At 40.3% G+C, this 16,708-nt stretch overlaps 1 protein-coding gene across 1 annotated transcript in view; it reads right to left on the bottom strand.

The window, feature by feature from the left end:
• The window catches only part of LOC139133632 (cartilage intermediate layer protein 1-like), a 77,953-nt gene extending 62,843 nt beyond the window's left edge, over nt 1-15,110 (bottom strand). Inside the window, exon 1 of the mRNA XM_070700381.1 lies at nt 14,996-15,110. The gene's annotated coding sequence lies outside the window, so the exon portion shown is untranslated. The remainder of the gene's footprint in view (nt 1-14,995) is intronic.
• Nucleotides 15,111-16,708: the final 1,598 nt, after the last annotated feature.

Here is a 16,708-nt window from a genome sequence, read left to right as displayed (position 1 = left end):
TTGTGTTTCCAGTCGGACTCGATGCTGTGGATGATACACTAGCCTTCGTACGGAACGAATGGGTCGGTACAAACACTTTAATAGTACTCGACGACTGCGCCGCGTCCAAAGATATGAAGAAGCGCAGTGACGTTTTAGTCAAACTTGGTTTCAGCGCAAGACACGACGGACTATCTGTCTGGGTTCTGACTCAACAATATACTAGTATTAGTAAACCATTTAGGGAAAACATACAGATGTTAGTACTTTTTTACACACCGAGCAAGACAGACAACAAAACTATTATTAAAGAATATGGAATGGAGGTGTCAGAACGGGAGGCCACGGACCTGGTCAGACAATTGAAAAGTAGGCCATTCAGTAAACTAGTATTTCATTTACGGCATCCGTACGACATAAAATTTTTCGTATAATATAGCAATTATGGAAGCTGAAGCCGAAGGTGACAACACCGAAGGCACTCTTAGAGAATTATATTACAACCCGAAAACTGGTTTGGAGGTGTACAAAAATTGTATGACGCAGCACGCGCCAGTGGACTCCACGTTACTAAGAAAGAGGTACAGGACTGGTTAAAAACTCAGCTAACTTATAATCTTCATAAACCGGTCCCTCGTACTCGTGGCGCGTTCCGAAGGGGCCGGCGCGTTTTCGTAACATCGATAGACGCTCAGTGGGAAGCTGATCTCGTGGAATTCCCTTCATCATTCGCAAAAGAGAATAAAAACATTCGATACATGCTAACAGTAATCGATGTGCTCAGTAAATACGCATGGGCCAGGCCGATACAGTCAAAAACGGTGATGATACGTTACAGGCGCTACAAGACGTGATTAAGAAATCCGGGAGAAGGCCCGACAAACTTCAGACAGATGAGGGGCGGGAATTTACGAACCGAAAAATGCAGGGGTGGTTGGAGGAGTCGGGAATTCATTGGTTTCACACCTACAGTGACAAAAAAGCTAGCGTCGTTGAACGTTTTAATCGGACTCTTAAGACGATGATGTGGAAATACTTTACATATAAACAGACACGTTCCTGGCTCCCCATTCTACCACAACTTCTCGAGAATTACAACAACACCGTTCATGGAAGTATCAAAATGAAACCCAGGGACGTAACAGAGGAGAACGATTGGCAGGCATTTTATACACTATTCGGTCCTGAGTTGGCAGCCGGGGGAGCCAACCCTGAATTCAAGGGAACCTGAATTCAAGCCGGGAGAACGTGTCCGAATTACAAAATACAAGACCACTTTTAAGAAAGGATATTTACCAAATTGGACAGAGGAGATTTTCGTAGTTTCAAAAGTTGTGTACGCAGCTGGCTTGGGAACACCACCAGTTTACAAAATAAAAGATCTGAATGGAGAGGAAATACTCGGCACTTTCTATTCTGATGAACTTCAGAGCGCCCTTTCGGAAGGTGCCGACGAGCTGTACAGAGTAGAACGAATTTTGAAGACGAAAAAAATTAGAGGAAAGAAATATTATCTGATAAAATGGAAAGGTTATCCAGAAAGTTTCAATAGTTGGGAGCCGGAGGAAAATGTTATTAGAACTTCGTAAGTTCCTGTGCTGGTACTTGTCAAGTACTAACGTAAGTACTACGTAAGTTCCTGTCCATGGTACTTGTCAAGTACTACGTAAGTACTAACGTAAGTATTTACGAAAGTTATTCAATAAGTACCATGGAAAAAGTCTTAATTTCTTGAAAGCCGAAAGTGTCAGTTTACCACCCCACTTCCACCCCCCACCTGGCCAAGTATTTATCATGTACTGTCGTAAGTAATGTTCACTTACTGCATCTTTTTCGGCCGTATGTGGATGAGGTGGGGCCCCTCGGTTCCTGAACATATTAAGTTTGCAAGATCTTCAAAACGACTTCTCATGTTGCCATAGTCCGTTCTTTCGAGTCCCCCTTTTTCAGCTTTATCTATAAGTTCTGGTTGAAGTATAATGTACACAACTGACATGAGCCATAGACAAGTAACTTCAAAGTCCCCCTTTTCATAATGTCAAGTGCTCGTAGGTCAAACGAAGCATTATAAGCACACACAGATTCACAAGCGTTAAGAAGTTTGTGTAGGTTCTTTAGTGAGACTCGAGGTTGTTCTAGTTGTTCTTGACCAGGTGGGAAGTACGCTTTTTCAAGTTCCTCCTCCTTGAAACCGTCTATTAAAAATCCCTGGCTGCCGCCGCTCCATGCAATTCCAAAGTCAAAAGCTTGTGGATATTCTACTGGTCCGACTGTCTCTGTATCAATTGTTGGATTAAGTATATTCTTGAGAACGAGGGGGGTAAGAGCGTTCCGAATTACCAACATGGAAGTCTGTAGTCGTGGCAAATTTCTAAGAAAGTCTGTTTGAACTTGTTGTGAATCTCTTCTAGTTCTTCTAAGGCGGTACCGGTGATTTCGTACGACCTGGCTCGAGTCAGAATATTCCGCCTGCAATAATCCCAGGGCATATCTTTGAATATGATAATGAAACTGGGTAAATGGTCAAATGCTCTAGAAACAATCTTTTTTCTTCCCACTCCGTGGAAACGCCCCGGATTCGAGAAAAAGTCAGATGTTGAATTATGGAAGAGTCACAAATAATGTATTGTTCTGAAGGGAGGCCCCCCTCCCCCTCCCTCCTCCTCCCAGCCTGACATTGTAAACTAAGAGTATGTTCTATAAACTGATTCTGAAAATCGGCAATCGAAACGTGGCGCCCGTTATAAAAGTCGGCAATGTTGCTGGAAAAACTAGTGTCAAATTCTGGTACGTGAGACGCAGCCAAATTTACTGCATCGTAACTCTTACCACTTCCAGTTGGTCCATTTATGAATATGTATGACATTTTGGGGATACTATATCATAGAAATTTTTTTTAAAATTTTTTTTATTAAGATATATACGATAAGACAATGACAATCCTTTCTATTTCAGATGCAATAAAAATACTTGAAACCGGAGAAAACATCAAAATTGATGATGGAGGCAAATTAGTATTTGGTGAATATGTAGATCCTATTATATATGTAGACAGTGAGCTAGAAGTGGTTTTCAATATCGGACCTAAGTACGGTTCGGGAGGAGATCCAGCTACATGTGATGGGGTGTGTGTCAGTTGGCAACTGAGTCTTCAAAAGTTTACTGATTTAATAATATTCCGTACCCTAGGTGAAAGTTTCGATGCATCTACTGCTAAAAGTTATGCTCTAAGCCTGGCCGCTCACTCCAAGAATCCTATCGGATTTTACAATCCATCTAAAGTGTATCAGAAGCGAGGGAGCGGGGCACAGCCGGGCATGAGGTATTTTAAATTTCAGTTTAAAAGAGGGAGAGGGAGAGGGAGAAATCACGATTTCGCTACATGTATTGATATGGTTCAAGAAATTGACTGTGCTTTTAAAGCAGTGAGTCCGTTACTACCAGTCCGAGAAAATCCTGCTATTGTACCTCGTAATATCCGGAAAGGTAGTAAGATAGAATTCTTAGCATTTAAACCGCGCTTAAATAAACGTGCCCTTTCTTTCACTGTTGAGAGATTAATATTTTGTGCTGCGCCTAATAAACCAGAAATTCAAGATGTGGAAGAAATAGTCGACTTAGAAAGATTAGGTGAGATATATAAACAAATAAATGCTGACAAAAATATTATAGTGGATTTTGATGACCTATCATAAAATAATTATTTTTCATTTTTAAAAAATTTTAGGATAGTATATATCATAAAGATTATTATGGCCCATCGATTACATGAAGCATTCAAGGGAGCAGTTTTACGAAAAGAATTTCCTGAAGTCAAGCGAGTCGAGGATATCGGGGAGCTGGTGGATATTGAAGGTATGGTCAAAGGGGGAAAGATGTACTCTGTTTATACCGAAATGGAAGTCAAATTATCGGATCCGAAAACTGGTAATACACAACCGCGTACATTGTATGTTAAATTGAAAGATACATACACAAAAGATGTAAGAGGATCGGGATCGGATGTGGGGCAACAATTAATAGATCGCTACGACCTTACGCTTGATACAATTGAAAATGTTGAGGGTTCTGGTCTCGTTCTCGAGGAGATACTTAATTTTGAAGTAATTCTAGTAGAAGTTTTACTCGGGGCTGGGGCTGGCGCAGTCCAACTTCCCGGATGGTTAAAAAATAAGCATTGTGTTAGCGATCTGGTGCTACCTTCGGGCAGCGAGAACTGTTTTCAATACGCCATCGTAGCAAGTTTAAAGTTGGCCGACCCCGAGTTTCGTGAAAAGAAATGTGGTCAGGTAAGGAGAAAATGGAATACGTACGCCCCATTTATGGCTGACTACTGTTGGGAGGGAATACCCACGCCCACGCCCGCCGATATGACTGTATTCAGGCGCTTCGAGCAGCAAAATCCAGGGGTCAAACTTCAAGTATTTCAGATCTACGAAAATGATCCACTCCCCCGTCCGACATAAACTGTGTTATATAGTAGCGGAGCCCCTGACGGAACGGATCAAATAGCAAATATCTTACTGATAATCGGTGAAGCCCGAAGGTGCCACTATGTACCAATTACTGCGTTAAATCGCCTTCGTAATTCTCGTACTAATCGAAAGAATGAGCGCCAGACAGAAGTGTATTTGTATGGTTTGTAAAAGAGGTTTTAAGTCAACAGAAGAATTAGAAATACATCAGGTGTACTGTGGAACAGACGACGCCCAGCCAGTTTTTCCTAAGGAAGTATGTCAATTCGAAGGACATCGGAAGAAGGTCCCCGCCCCCTACGTCGTCTATGCAGATACTGAAGCAATTATTGAGAAGGGGACCGGTCGACATTCCAATTTGTCTTTCGTATGTTATGGTGGAACGGTGGGGCGCCTTCGGAACGGGCGACCACCCACTGTTTATGGTAAAAGAACATTCACAGGTCTCTCCTGTGTTACAGACTTTCTAAAGGATATGAAAGAACGGGCCGAGTATTATTCTAAATCGTATTATTGGAAAATAATACCGATGAGGGATCCTTCTAATTACCGGCGCGACGGATGTGATCCAGTCTGTATTGCATGTGGAGAGCCGGCAGGATACCGAGTAGTGAAGGAGGAGGCGACCTTCTATTGCGAAGGATGCCGGCCGTCGAGAACCATTCCTATCTACTTTCACAACCTCAAGGGATACGATGGTTCTTTTATTTTGAAAAAGTTACATGAAATCGTTACCGAAGGAGATGCTGACGCCGGAGGGGGTTCCGGACCAGAGCCTAAAATCATAGCTAAGACGAGCAATGGAGGAATTATGGGTCTCTCGAAAACATTTATTTTTCACGCCTCAATTGTTGTTGCCGGAGGGAAGAGGGAGATAAAGAGACGTTTCTTTTCTATAAAGTTTATGGACAGTGCTCAGCTGATGATGGGGTCATTGGCGAAGTTGGCAAAAACTGTGCCGGAGACCCACGGGTGGACGGCGGCGCCACTTTCGTACCCGAACATTCAAAGGGCGAAAGGTTTCTTCCCCTACGAATATTTAGACTCGGTTGACAGACTGGGAGAGAACCAGCTCCCGGAGAGGGGGGAATTTTATAGCGAATTGACGGAAGAGGGGATTTCGGAGTCTGATTACGAACATGCATTAAGAGTATGGGACGAAGTTGGATGTAAGACGATTCGTGATTATATGGAATTCTATTGTGAGACGGACGTTCTACTTCTTGCAAATATATTTGAAAATTTCCGTGACACATGTTTAGAAGCATATAAGTTAGATCCGGCCCATTACATGTCAGCGCCTGGCTTGACATGGGATGCTATGTTACTTTACACGGGTAATAAGTTTGGGCTCATTCAAGATGCTGAGCAGATGACTTTCGTACAACGGGGAATACGAGGAGGTATCAGCCAGTGTAATATTCATTATTTACAGACAAATCATCCGGCTTACGCTGGCTCCGCCGGCGGGAATTACGATCCAGAGAAGCCGGTGACCGAAATAAAATATCTCGATGCAAACAATCTCTACGGCTGGGCAATGAGTCAGGCAATGCCTACGGGCGGACTTCATTGGATGACGATGGAAGAGTGGGAGGAATGGGAAGGCGGAGCCGGCGGAGTGGGGGCCCGAGCTGGCGGAGCGTGGGGACCTGGTTCCACCTTTCCACCAAGTTTTCTAGAAGTAGACTTAGAATACCCAGCCGAATTACATGAAGAACACAGCGATTTGCCATTAGCACCGCATCACTATGAATTTCCGAGGCAGGGCGGTCGACTGATTACAAGTGTGATGGATAGAGAGTCCTATGTCTTACACTACAAGTTGCTGGAATTCTATCTTAGGATGGGAATGAGATTGAAAAAGATTTATCGGGTGCTTGCTTTCGATGAAGCTCCATGTCTCGCGAAATATATTGACTTTAACACTAAAATGAGGGCAAAGGGGAGGACAGATTTCGAAAAGAATTTCTATAAGCTGATGAATAATGCAATGTTCGGTAAGACAATAGAAGACGTTCGAAAGTACAGAGACTTTAAATTTGTTTCGGACTGGAACGGCACGGATAGTGGACGTAAAAAGATTCAGAAGTATAATCCAAAGATGAAACATATAACTTTCATAACTTCCGAAGAGGATGGCGATTCCTGCGACAGTGCCCTACTGGAACTGAAAACGGATGAGCATAGATATGTAAAACCAGTTTTCATTGGCGCGGCAGTGCTTGAACTTTCTAAGCTGCTAATGTATGAGACGCATTACAATTACTTTCGGACCCAGTTCCCTGGAATACGATTAGCCTACATGGATACTGACAGTTTTGTTTACAGTGTGCCAATACCCTCCCCGGATCCGGACGTAACTTTCAATGATATAGTTCGGGAAGATGTTGAAAAGAATGGTGAGAAGTCTATATATGATACTAGTGGGATGAGTGGACCCATGGTGGCCCCCAACTTTCCGAAGATTAATAAAAAAGTGATAGGTAAATTAAAGATGAGTTGAATGGTGAACCTATTCTTGATTTTGTCGGCATACGCTCGAAAGTGTATGCTTTTCGAACTCCCGTTTCCGAGACGAAAAAAAATAAAGGGGTGAAAGATGTTTGTGTTAGAAAACATTTGAACTTTGAAGATTATAAAGATCTATTTGAAACTGGGAAGGAGCCGGAGCCGGCACAGTTTGTACAGTTTGTACGGAAAAAGGCTGGAGAAATCCGTAGTGAAAAGCGTAGTAAAATTATGATGGCGCCAAATGATATCAAACGTGTGCAGCTATATAATCCAGACACGGGCGAATGGTTGGCAGAAACATGGCCGATAGGACGGACGACGGGTCATGGTTACGGTTTAAAATTGTAAAGACATTAATCTACTATTTTCAATAGAGACTAGGGCATCACTGATAACATAAATGTGGGCAAATATATTATCATTGTGAGCGTCATCGCCACCCCACGCGGTATCTTTCTTCAGGATCTCAAGTTGAATTCCGTCCTTTGTGTTCATTACTTTTAAACCATTTCCATGAAACTCAATATCTTTAAAGCTACGCAGATCGATAAACAGACAGAATTTATTCTTCAAATAATCGGCCTCATCTATATCAATTTCACACCAATCTTTATCTTCAGCAAAATACCGTCGTGCCTCTCGCCAAAATTGTCTTGGTATCATCTTCTGAGCATATATTTTATTTGCAATGCCTTCAATCATTACAGACACAGATTCAATGGAGGGGTTAAAGAAAAGTTCACTGTTCAGTTCTGACTGATTCTGATTTTTAGTGAAGAGTATAGCGATACTTCTAATGCTACGTCGTGGTACATTTATATTTTCATTGATAACCGTGTCCGATTCTTGAATGGGATTGTTCTAAAATAATGTATATGCTCGTAAAGGTAACTTTTTCCACCGTTGTAATAACCAGCAGTTGACCTCGCGAGATTGAGGTCAGAAATTGTCTCGTATTCCATTTGAATGTTTTTTAATTTATAATTGGTTGTAATCAGTTTATTACTGACAAGTAATTGGGGGGCGGGTGCCAACGTAATTTCCCATTCAATATGACTCCCTAACGCTGATGGATATGCAACTCCATGGCCTGTTATGAGGGGATGAGTGAGACGAATAGCATATTTTGTTTTATATGTGTCAAAAGTAAATTATCGCCCACGACGGCGGCATCTGCATCGGCCGCGCCACTTCTCAATTTTCTTAGATTTTCGTTCTGAATTCCGTACAGTGTCATGTTCGATCTCTCCTTTTTATGTTTGAAGAGATCACGATAGCATTCAATGAGGTTATATTTACTCAAATCGGAAAGTGCCTGGCCCTCAAATGTGAGTTTCATACTCTCCACCAAAATTTTTGCAACATTTGTACTACACGGGTAGTTCCACCTCCCGTTACTTCGAGATCAAAAACCAGGTCGAAAGTATCTGGAACTAAGAGTACTCCGCTTTCTAACTTCGGACATCGTATGATAAGTGTCTGGCCTGGATCTGCCTCACTTGGATTATGAGCAATCACGTGATGAGTTCTTTCTGACTTCGTTCCATTCGGTATTCGGTTGGTGAAAGTCGGTGATAATGTTCTATCGTACCCCATTTTCGTGTAATGTATATAGTAGAAGAAAAAAAGAAATTACAGTTGAAAAGAAAATTAATCACATCTTAAGTTTCACTTCGTGTATATAAATACTTAGAAGAAAAAAATTCAAATCACATCTTTACATAAATATTTCCGTCTGACTGAAAGATAAATCGATTGCCTGTGTCGCGAATCAATCGAAGAACCCAATATTCTTGGAGATGATGAGCCTCTTGGTCATCCTCAGTATCCTGGAATACAGCTATGAATTCTAGTCGCTTAAAGAAGTTAGCTTTTGACATTCCTTCACGAAAGCTAATATGTTATGATATAGATTATCATCTTTGAGTCGGACACCTGGATTTGCTCGAAGTATATGTCGATTTACCCGCCGAAGTTTGCACCATTCCAATTCGACGGAGAAACCAAACAGGTCTTTATTTTTAGAAAGAAACTTTGCAATATTCTTTTCACCAAACATGTTGATGCCGTAGGGGAGTGTCATATATTAATACATAATTTTATTTATAATTACTAATGTTAAACCAGTTAAAAATATCCATAGCTGTTCTCCAACAAATCCAACCACCGATCCTGCTGTTTTTAATAGAAAACTGACGAGGGAGCCGATTAAACCTGGTATTGCAGCAGCACTTTTTGCGGCCAATGTTTTTAACCATTCGCCAAATTGCTTTACAATTTCTTTCGCTTTTGTATATACTTTGGGCGGACCTGAACCTCCTGCGTTTGCTCCTCCTCCCCCTGCTCCCGCTCCTCCTCTAGTCACAGCCAGGGCAATTGTTGATATTGTCATTCCAAGGGCAGTCAGTATTGCAGCGATTGTTATACCATTTCGTTTAAATAATCTGTCAGCTTCAGTCTCAGTGATAATTCTGGATCAGAAATTACATCACGAAGAGACCTAGTCGACGCCAGTCTTTCACGTGCCCCACTGATCATATCAAGTTGTACTTCAATTCGATCATCAATTTTAGCTAGTCTTGTTCTGAGTTCGGGTGTAAGTTCTGTCTGCTCTAACAGATTTTCTCTTTCACTGTAAAGCTCATCAAGACGCATATTTGCCATCTTTAATTCATCAACAAAAGCTCTATATTCAGGTTTAGATTGTTCCATTGGTCGATTTTATTTCAAAAGCTCGTATTTTATCTGCATTACCAGAAGCATCTTTCCGTAACTCTGTCAGTTCATCTCTGTATATACCCATGTCTTTTGGCGTCATCTTCTCAGCCGGTATTTTATCCTTTTCACATCTTCAGAATGCAATTCACGACTCACATTTTCGGGCTCTGCGCTGCTCCCCCTCAAACTGTATACTTTACTTACAAATTCATATCCTCCCGCTTCTCTTTTACTGTCTCGAGTGATCTAAATCCACGTCCTGTAGTTTTGATAGCTTGAGGTTTTTATAATACAGCTTTCCATCCCTAATATTTGCATTCAAAATTAATTCGTTTCGTGCTGCTTCATCAGTAATATTATTCTCATCTAAGAATTCTTCAGCCAATGATTTTGTAATTCTTAATCTCTGGTTAATTAACGAATCACCTGGGGGTCTATCCCGGAAAGGATCGACTTCTGCAAGGGCATTATCATCGTCTATGAAGTATGTTTCAGCAGTAGCGTCATCATCATCATCATTTAAATTTGCATCATCGAAATCCTGGAGTGGTATATCTTCTCCTCCTTCTGCCATATTGTATTTCTATATTACTACAATTATTTTTTATCATCCCTTACATATACAGTAAAAATGCACATCTCAGTTGTTGAAAGCGTTGAACAATTGGCCGACTATATCGAAAGAACTAGCGCTGCATATCGACGAAGTTACAAATTGATGGGTCGAATTGATATGGCTCTCAATATTACTAAGGGAATTCTTGTAAGTTCAGCTGTCATAGCAGCAATTCCGACAGTTCCAGTTCTTTTAGCCTTAACTCCTATACCAGGTGTTGTTATTGATGTGATACAAGGGAAAACTGGTGTAGCAAAGAGACGAGAGAAATATAAACATTATTATGTTCAATATAAACAGCTGCTTACACAAATACAAGAAAAAGGTGCAACCCTTCGGAACGAGGAGGCCCCGGGGTCAGAACTTATTCAGAACATATTTCATCAGGCGCTAGAAATTCAAAAACAAGAAGGATTTAGTCCACCTCTGGAGCGATATCTACGATATTATGGATTGAATGGATATGAAAGTTAGTTCGTACCGATAGGAACTCTCGTGTTCAACATCAGCTAGACTCCGCGACCGGCCGGCCGGACTGACAACGAGTGTAAAAGTCCCTTTATATAGGCTAGTTTGATGGTGATGACTCACACGGAATTTCCCGTACATGTATAAACATGTTGTGTGTGACTCAGAAGGGAATTTCCCTGCTTAGTTCAGGACAATGCACTGCTGCGCGTGCGTGAGTTCGTATATAGGTCAGGGTCATACTTTAGTTACATGGATGGTTAATTTTTCCTTCGCTTCATGTAGATAAATGAATAAAATGGGGTGTAAAAATTCTTATTTATCACAGTTGACCACTCTTTCTTTACTACTCACCTTCTTCAAACTGTTAACGTCCTCTGTTTATAGGGGTCCAAGGGTACTTGATTGATCTCAGGAATGCTTGTAGAGTTGTTGATGGATTTCCTGTATCTTGGATACCGGCAAAAAAAAGTCAAGCACTGATTGATCACGCTAAAAGTTAATCCTTACGAATAACCTTACCTAATCCGCTGTCACTTTCTGCAAAGTTCGGCCTATATAATTTATATCCTTGTCATGAAGTCGTGACTCTAATGTTTCAAAATTTTTGCAGGTGAGTACTCATTTTTGTTATTAAGGAAATGCGGCAACGTTTAACAACAACTCAGTTTGAACTGATTTTCTACAATCGTGAAAGGTAGAAAAACTCTACACGTGTGCGTGTGTCTGCTCTTTCAATTTTCAGTTAATGCTAATTATGGCGTTCAGACTTTGTCACAGTGTTCTTTGGCAGACACGTCACTGTTTACTTTACGCACGCATCATAATAGTTCCTATCGTGTTGATGTATCTTTAGCTGTTTGGTCCATAGCTGTGGTGTTTTTGGATGGGATTTCTGCCTTTTACTGACTGGTTTTGACTTTTGTGTACGTCTGGTGGCGGTGAAAAAACGTAAAAGTCAAAACCAGCCCGTAAAATGCAGAAATTCCGTCCGAAAACACCACAGCTATGGACCCACAGCTAATGTATCTTTAGCTTGGTCAGGGCAAAACAATTTTAAACATCCAAAAAGAGGCCTTAAATAAATTTCACAGCTTCAGACAATGAATGCTTCAGAAGAGTGAGCTATTTACCTGAAGAAATATGCACCCAAATACCGAAACCTTTTCTAAAAGTTTTACTCCGACTCGAACTTCCTTAAGGAAACTTAAAACCAATATTTTTCAAACAAAATTTATAAAACACAAGGATCACCATGCAACTTTGGGAATTCAAGAAACAAATTATGTAAAATTTACCTACATTGTACATTCACAATGGCAGAATATCTTGTGTTAACTGTATTGTGAAAAATCTAATTCTCGAATTTGGCAGCAACAAGACGGTGGAAACTTAATTTACTCAACCAGATTCAAATTAATTCACACGAGCAAAATATTTGTCCGGAGGCGCAATTTACATAATGTATTTTTACCAAACATATTTACAAACCATTCGAACTTTACGCACTTGTTGTGAATATACTAGAAAAAGTCTGAGATGCAATTGAGTGTAAATATAAGTATAAGTATTTAATGAGAAAGTCAATAACTTATTCTTATTCATAATTGTATGTAGAGAATTTTGGATGATTGATGAATAACAACCAGTTCTCCTGACGCTACTTGCCCTTATATTATATCCCCTTTGTTAATTTTTTTCCTCAGAAAATACAGACCCGGATCAGAATCAGATATCATGTACGCTTTGACCTTCCGCTCATTTTACCTTTGCTAATGGCCAGTTGAAATGGCAATATGGCCTAAAAAGAGATTTCATGAGAGATTTTTAAGGAATCTTATACTTAATTTGCACGAAAGACGGAGTTCAGTTTTGTGAATACATACTCAACTTTTCGCTTTGCAATACACTGTTGAAAAACATCTATAACATAAAGCATGTAAAGATATCATACATTAAGAATAGTTTCGACATATTTGAATTGCATAAAAGCGTAAAGTAACAATATTTATGGCAGGTTCGGTAGAAATGTTAATTGTCCGTCATGCTAGATTCATATTTCTAAAGTCCCAGTAGTGTTTCATGTATAAGTGTCACTAAATGGTCAGTAGGCTTTTTTCATGAGTTTCTCGCAAAATTCAGTATTAAAATGCTTTGTTCGATGCACTCATAGTCTTCCACTGACAGACAGATATTTACAGGTCAAGTACACGTTAGGAGTAAATATTTACATACATGCTATGCCTGTATTGCCATTCTCCTATTGTTTAGACGGTATTGATATGAACCCGAATTTTAACATGTTAAAATACGAATTATATGTTCACTGTAACCGTACGCGTGACCTTCGCATTCGCTGGTATGCGTGACCTTCGTTGGTACGTTCATATACATGTAAAACAGCTGAGCGAATAAGACTTGTGACACTCCGAAATGTCATTGTGATCATGGTCAAAATTTTGTTGTTTGCAGTCAGTTCACGGGCATTGCACTTAGGTACAAGAACAGTTGTACCAAAAACATACAAACGAATTTGTATGTTTTGCCGACACCTGTCATCGTTCGCGGCCGGTCCCATACGGTGCACTGCAGTGTTTTCATGTCGTCTACGCTGCTGAAGATTACGGTCCCCGTTTGACAGTGCATCATGATAGAACCGCTATACGACAAGTTTCCTGTTGACGAGTTTAAGTATCTAGATGGTGAATTACATCGTTTACAGCCATAAATGAGCCACAAAAATCCAACCGCACTGAAAATACTCGCGACAGACAAGGTGCACATATTATCCGATTTGTACCTGTCAGTGAGATTCCCAGGGCTTGATCGTGTCCGGTGCGGGTTTCGGATACAATGTAAGATACTAGGGAAAGTCAAACTTTCGTTTAGGTTCTTCAAAGAAGTTTAGTTCTATTTAGGCAAGCCAGTAACGAAAATATGCGAGCAGACGATGTAAATACCTTTGAAATGTTTATTCGTACAGCAACAAAATCACGATCGAGTTACGACGCTACAGCTTACAGTGTACTCACTTCACGTTTTCCCTAATCCGCTCACAAATTCCTTTCTAAGATGGTAAATTCGGCATATTTGACGTCTGAGGACATGTATAATTGTTAGGGATAAACTGACTGGTAAGGCTTTTATATCCACTGTGCATTCATGTCGCAGACCTGCTTGCTCTAACTCTATCATCTGTTCATAAGCTTACTCGATCGACGTTGAAATCGAATGCTGGCGCGGTTCGGGTATTTTGATCCGATTTTGGCGGGCCTAATAACTTTCGCCAAGGGATGAGGTGATGTTTCAAAACACGAAAACACACTCAGTTTACACACTCCAGTTTATGTTTTACGCCCACCGCCATTTTAAGCTCGAAAAAAATCTTCTTTAAATTTTGAAAACCTGTGTCGACATCCTAATTGTTCGTTTAAAAGTGTGACATAAACACTCCCCTCAAGTGGAATAGCCCAACAGCAGAATAATATCAATAAGTGATACGTTTGTCATCACTCCTTAGCAACCAATTTGTTTTGTGAGTATAGCGAGTAGAAAGCAAGGTCGATTTCAGTTAATTTTGTCGCTAATTTCGGCACGTCCGTAGGAAAGCAGTCACTCGAATACGACGCGGTATCGCCCAAACTTCGTGTAATAACCCCTAATGAACGTTAACAGACCCACAATTTTGTGACTTTCCATCAAACCAGACTCTATCAGGCTCCGTACCGAAATCGCATTGTGTGCGGCTCGCCATATTTATGATAAATATTTGCAGTCCTCCATCAGAAAACTATGTTGTAACTGATCAAACAAACTCCGTTGATATCTGAATATACGATCGATGGGGATCGGTGCTATTGGCACGTACAGACGTCTGAATTCTAGAGATGACTTTGTATGTCGATGGCAGCGATTTCGCAGCTTCGAAGCATGCTTAACTATCCTCTCCGTTTTCCCTCTACATGATTTAATGCACACTGCTCGCAGATACTGGTTTTCGGAAGGTCTTTTTTTAATACGAAGACGACTGTATTCATATGTAACGTAAACATTCTTGTAGGAGTGCGACATCTAAAAACGAACAAAATGATACTCGTAATGCAAGCATATTATTGAAGTACATGCCACATGGGAACTGAAAGATTTCTGAGCATGAGACTTTTCACGAAACTTTGTAACAGTAATGCAACAAATATCTGTCTTCAATAACTTTTTGTACACCTACCACCATCGTCAGATCTGCTGGCCAGAAAGTAACCAAGTACGGCCGATCCAACCGCAACCACAGCAACAGCCAGTACTACAGCCACTACAGCATAACATCTTCTGCGACGTATGCCTTTCAATTTGTTATGTTTGTCCTGAAAGGTGAGCTCTGAGTTCCGTGTATCGTAAGCCACACGCTCCGGTGCTACCTGCATAGTGGACGGAGTTCAACATGCAACTGACTTCTGTTTCCTGTTGATTGTTTTGACATGCAACTTGCAATCTCTGTACGCCCCTTTACAGCCAAAATCGTAGCAGGACATTCCATCACGTCAACTCCTTACGAAAAACACTCCTCAATTGATATATTTTACTTCCTTTCAGCAGTGAAAGTTATTTCAGATTCGGTTCCTCCTGCAACTATTATTTGAACTTTGTTATATTTACGATGTCGCTGGTACCCATAGACACTAGAGAAACGACTGTCTATATATGCTGACACTCATAAAAATGAAGTTGACAATTGAAAAGGTGGTTATTTTTAGTGATGATGTTTCAAGATGTATATTTTGCCATCATGTGTCCACTCGATCTCCACTCGATGTGGGTTCATAATTGAAATCCGGGTTTACGTTCCTCCGTCTTTCTTTCTTTAAATGTTCATGTCGAATCAAGTCATTGTGATAGGCGATGGGCCGACAAAATATCAAGCAAAACATTTGTACATTAGAATCTACGAAGTCGTCATTTTCTGTACCTTTCACCATGATTAGAATATATGTGTAATGTAAAACATTCATACAAATCAACATTAGAGAAATTATGTGAATTCTGTATAAGTTGAGCTTCCGATTAGTAAAAGGTATAAAAATCGTCCAAATAGAATGTAATTTACTTAAATGCCAAGTATAGTATTTTCGTACTTGTAAGTGCACAGTTGATATAGGGAAATTCGTGAGAAATGGAGAGTTGAGCATGCACAATACATTACATCATGGTAGGCTGTCCTATGACTTAAAGTTTCACCGAACATGTATAATTAAAGTTATCATAACCATAGTCCATTCTTTTACGTCAAGACTATAATTTGGTTTTGAAAAGGCAAAATGTAAATGTACTTTGTCATATACCTGGCAAGTGTTTATACTAATCTAAAAGTTGCTATTTGACTCGACACTACATCAATGAGATCCAACTACAGTACACTCTCCTTGACGCTTACCAAATCCATATTGAAGTATGTACTATACTGTGGCAAACTTTGTATCATTAAAAAGACGGGGGACGCGCCGCGCTGAATGAAGGCTTTCTTTGAACATTGACACAATAATAAAAGCATTGATTTGAGTTTGTATGCCCACAAACGACGAATGACTTATAAATTAAACAAACTGAACAATTAAACGTGATAAAACACACGATCGCAAAAAAACCTTCGACATTACCCTATCATGCACATTACGTGTGTAGCACGTTTGTGATAGGGTCCGGCGAGCAATATTCGTCTAGAAATTATGAATATGATCAATAATTGTCTTGTATTAAACTTTTTTTTTCATTATACAAGCCTTAACTGTGTCTAGTGTGTGCCTATTGAGCTGCTAACGAGGTATTTGGTCAGGGCGATAAGCCCCCGCGTCAGTGATCGGCAGAACAAATTAATGAAGGGGATTAGGGAGGGCAATTAACAGATATAAACTTGTTTCTTTGAAACACTATACACAGATAGCTA

The sequence above is a fragment of the Ptychodera flava genome, chromosome 5, assembly GCF_041260155.1.
Source record: "Ptychodera flava strain L36383 chromosome 5, AS_Pfla_20210202, whole genome shotgun sequence".
Taxonomy (NCBI): Eukaryota; Metazoa; Hemichordata; class Enteropneusta; family Ptychoderidae; genus Ptychodera; species Ptychodera flava.
This window is presented reverse-complemented; position numbering and strand designations above follow the sequence as displayed.